The sequence below is a fragment of the Triticum dicoccoides genome, chromosome 7A (genome assembly GCF_002162155.2).
Source record: "Triticum dicoccoides isolate Atlit2015 ecotype Zavitan chromosome 7A, WEW_v2.0, whole genome shotgun sequence".
NCBI lineage: Eukaryota > Viridiplantae > Streptophyta > Magnoliopsida > Poales > Poaceae > Triticum > Triticum dicoccoides.
In genome coordinates this window covers 704,918,206-704,922,840 of record NC_041392.1, presented here as the reverse complement: position 1 = coordinate 704,922,840, position 4,635 = coordinate 704,918,206, and positions in this window count along the sequence as shown.

Genomic DNA, 4,635 nt, shown 5'->3' with positions numbered 1-4,635 from the left:
TGCTGTAAAACATGTTTTGTATCATTGATATGGCAAGTGCAAGGTCAATTGGGAGCTAGTCTGCAAGCCCAAGATCTTCGGAGGTTTGGTGTACTCAATCTCGAGAAGTTTGCTATTGCTCGCTGTGATGGTTGTGGTATGACTTGGACAATCCCCCCAAGACTTGGTCAGGAATGGGAACGCCGTGTAATGGCTATGATAGTGACATCTTCGCAGCGACAACCATGTTTCACCTTGTGGATGATTGCAAAGCCAAGTACTATGAATCATCTAGGTTGGATAGCATTAGACCCAAAGATATTGCTCCAGGGATTTTTGACTTATCAGGAAAAAAATTACACGTCTAGAAAGCTCTTCTCAGCAATTATTGGGTTAACGAGATTCACACCCACCTTGGAAAAATAATGTAGCATATACATGAGTTTGCCATGCTTTAGCAGAAGCTCTCCTCTGATAACGCGGTGTCAAATATCATACTTTGGAAGTTCACCTCCCATGGAGAATACTCTGCGTCTACTGCCTATATGGCACAGTTTGCAGGCCACACGAAGAGCATCATATTTGTTGTTGTTTGGAGGGGTCGGCCCGACCGAAATGTGAAAAATTTGCTTGGTTGATAATTCAGAACAAAGTGTGGACGGCTAATCATTTGCAACGCCGTGGGTGGCAGAACTGTAACCTTTTGCTTGCTTTGCAAGAAAGTGCAGGAGACTACGACACACATTCTCTTCTAGTGTTGGTTCTCCTAGCGGGTCTGGACCGAGGTTGCTGTGTGGATTGGCCTACATGCTATGTGGTGAGAAGCTGGCAAATTGAGTCTTCGGCTCTAGATTGATGGACTAAAATTTTTGATTGATCGTGGAAACCAGACAAAGGCCCTTTCCTCGTTGTACATGCTCGTGTGTTGAGAGATTTGGAAAGAGTAGAATGCTAGGGTCATCTGTAACTCCACTGTTACAACCAGTAGCGGACCTAGCCCACTAGGTCAGGGTGGGGCAACAGTGCAACTGTGCATGTAAATTTAGATTTTCTTTAAAAAAGCCTTTTTTGCTATGGTATAAAGCCCAGTTCCCAATCTTAAGGTGGGTCGTGGCCCACCCTATCCACCCTCTACCTCCGCCGCTGGTTACAACGACAGTTGTCTTCACAATTGTCTTCACGAGAAATAGTATAAACCCTCCTTCTTAATGAATGAAAATGACAATTTTTTGCATTGTTTCAAAAAAAAAAGATAGATGGAAATATATTTCCTGCTATTTTATTTTTGCAAACTAGATAGTGCACATAAACACCGCGTCTATGTTCTTTTTTTGCGACGATTTGTTACAGTCGTCCCGTTGTTGATACCATATATAAATTTTTATTAAAAATTAATCCTATATTTTTCATAACTTTTCAACTTTTATCAGTTTAAAGTATAAACCGGAAACGGCTGCACCAAATACCCATGGGGAAAGGATGTATATATCCGTTTTGCAATATGTACCCGGTCAATATAAACCGGAACATTTGTTTCACTCAATTAAAAAAATATTCCTTTTTAAAAGATAGATTTCACTCATTTAAAACGACACATTTAACTCATCTAAAAAACGGATTTCAACCTATTCAATATTATTGATTTCACTTAATTCAAACATTGATTTCCCTCAACTAAAAATAATAATAGTTTCACTTATTTCAAAAGAATTGGTTTCACTCATTTCGAGAACTCCAAAGTAATTTTTTTAATATGCTCAATACACTAATTTCAGTCACTTCAAAAACTTGATTTCACTCATTTCTAAAACATAATTTCATTCATTTCAAAAACTTAGTTCACTCATTTCAGATAGAAAATTTTACTCATTTTCAAAAAAACTTATTCCACTCATTTAAAGAATTCACTCTTACAAAAGAAAACTGATCTCAGTAAAAACGAAAACCATTCCTTGTCTAAAGCAGATTCTTACTTAAAAATGATTTCATTAGAATCAAAAATATATTTCACTCATTGGTCTCGTTGTAGTCAGTTTCACACAATGAAATAGACTGCGTGAATTAAGTGGATTAAAGTATTGATACTTAAGCATGTTTAAAATGGATAAAATATTGGTCTTGTTGTAAGGTCTTACCGCCATGAGTTCATATATAAAATAAAAATAAAAACTGATTTAAAAGATATCAGTGATTTAAATTTGTAAAGGTGAAATAAAAGAAAGAATTCGTTAGGTGAAAGAGGAGACGCAATGCATGTGTCCTAATCCTGTCATGCATGCACGTGAAGTAGAGAAGGAGATGGGAGTGACTTCATAAGCGGGGCCTAAGATGATTTGACTAAAATCCATATAGGATTGGTGAGCTGAGCAACACACATGCATATAGTTGAAGTGAGCCTAACAACACGAATCATGATGCAACTGTGCAGTGGATTCTCTCCAGCTCTCCGCAACATACCGATGGCATGTGGTGTCAACATCCAACTTCAATGGTTCAACCCTAAATTTTCTATTCCCTAAACCAGTCATAGCTCATATGTCCACAGGCACTTGCTCGCCACTCCTCCTGCATCCTATGTGTCTCCTCGAAACAATGAAATCTGGACTTATCGTCATCGAACTCCTATCCTATCCATCTCTCGATCCAGCGATCCCTGATTCCCACTACCGCCTTCCACTACGTCAGACTTTCACCAACCATTGTTCATACATGGTTGATCCCTACAAGAGGCCACCTACCGGAGGAGGCCGCGTCGGTGCTATACTGCTCGCCCATCATCACTTGAATTTTAGACTGATTTCTCTACTTTTTTAGAAATTTAAATGTCAAAATTTATACCCATTGGATATAGGATACCCGTTGGGTATGGGCATGGTATCAATTTATGTCCATGAGTATTGAAGTGGGTGGGTATAAAAGGTTTCTGTGGATATGTGTTTGGGAAGACAGAGGTTGTACCCGCCCATACCCCTTACCCATTGCCACCCCTACTACATGCACATAGTATATGTCGTGGTTCTAAGTCTGACATTAGAATAGGGGGGTAGGGATGTAGAGGCAAGATCCTAGCTATGGAGGAGTTGTACACGCGAGGTTTACGAGTTCAGGCCCTTCTCGGAGGAAGTAACAACCCTACGTCTCGGAGCCCGGAGGCGGCGATTGGATTATATGCGTGTGAGTTACAGGGGGTGCGAATCCTTGTCCCTGAGGAGGGGGGTGGCTTATATAGAGTTCACCAGACCCCTCCCGCCCTCAGTTACAAAGGGTTTAAGGTACATAAAGATGGGGACGTTACTGGTCACGCCTGCAATAAAGATACATAATGACCATTAAAGCTATGACTTAATTCCCGACCGTTGCAGAGTGGAGTGGCTCTAGATCTTCTGGTAGTCGAGTGATTGTCCATACGGTCGAGTGTCTTCAAGACTGTCGAGTGGAACATAGCTTCATGGTCGAGTGGATGATGATTTTTCTTCGAATGCTTCTGGTTCTTTTAGAGATGTCCTTGGGGAGGATATCTTGGACAGATCCATGACCCTACCCTAGGTACATAGCTTCATCATTAGCCCCCGAATGGATCAGGGTTTGAGTGAGGAAGGAGTTGAGAACACTTCCGACTCATTTTTCGTGCTATGAGTATATCTTGTTCTGGATCAATGAACTGAGGTGACGACACCAACTTCTTTTTCAGTCGCCTTGATCCATTCTTAGTTTTTGTCGAGTGAACTTTTACTGAAGAGTTCCGAGTGATGATGTGGAGGATGTCTTCCGTCTGACAAGTTGTTCTGCTGTCCGCGAATTTCGCGGGATTCAAATTTTGGGAAGCGCGCCAGGCGGGGGAGGCCGCGGTAATCGAGATGGATTAGGCAGGTCGCCTCGATCCCCGCGCCACCTTTTTTTCCATGTATCGCGCGCGCGACTGTTGCGGGATTTGATAAGATCGTCCGGGCCTACAAGTCAGTCACTCAGAAGTGTCCTTATAAAACGCACCGGACCGGACTTTTGAACAGTGCGCCCTCATTCTCCTTCTTCCTCCTCAGATTTCTCCGCCGCACCTGGTTCTGCTCTCGGCATCGTAGCCGCACTCGGACTCGATCTGCTGCCATGGGGAAGGAGAAAACGGTGGCGTTGGAGCGTGCAAAGAAGGCGACGACGAAGGCGAAGGGGAAGAGGACCAGCAGGGGTGGATCCTCGTCACGGTCCGGCCTGCCGCCTGGCTAGATCCAGGGCGACTGGATCCGCTCGACGATCAGCCAAGACGACATCAACGATCTGGTTGAGGGGGGACTGATCCCTCACCAATCGGCGCGGCTCCCGAGGAATGAGACCGAGCCGTAGCCGCAGGAGGGTGAGTGCGTCATCCTCGCCACTCATGTCGACTGCGGGTTTTCTTTGCCTCCCCACCCTTTCTTTCATGGTTTCTTGAACTTCTTCGGGGCTCAACTCCACCACTTTACTCCAAACACCATCGTGTACCTTGCTGCTTTCGTGTCCATGTGCGAGAATTTCTTGGGCTGCCGACCGCACTGGGGTCTCTTCAAGCACATATTCACATGTCGCTCCCAGACGGTCAAGAAGGCCAACCCGAGTGACGAGAGGACGCACGTGATACAGATGTGCGGGGCCTTGGAATCCAAATGAGGAACAAGAGCACCT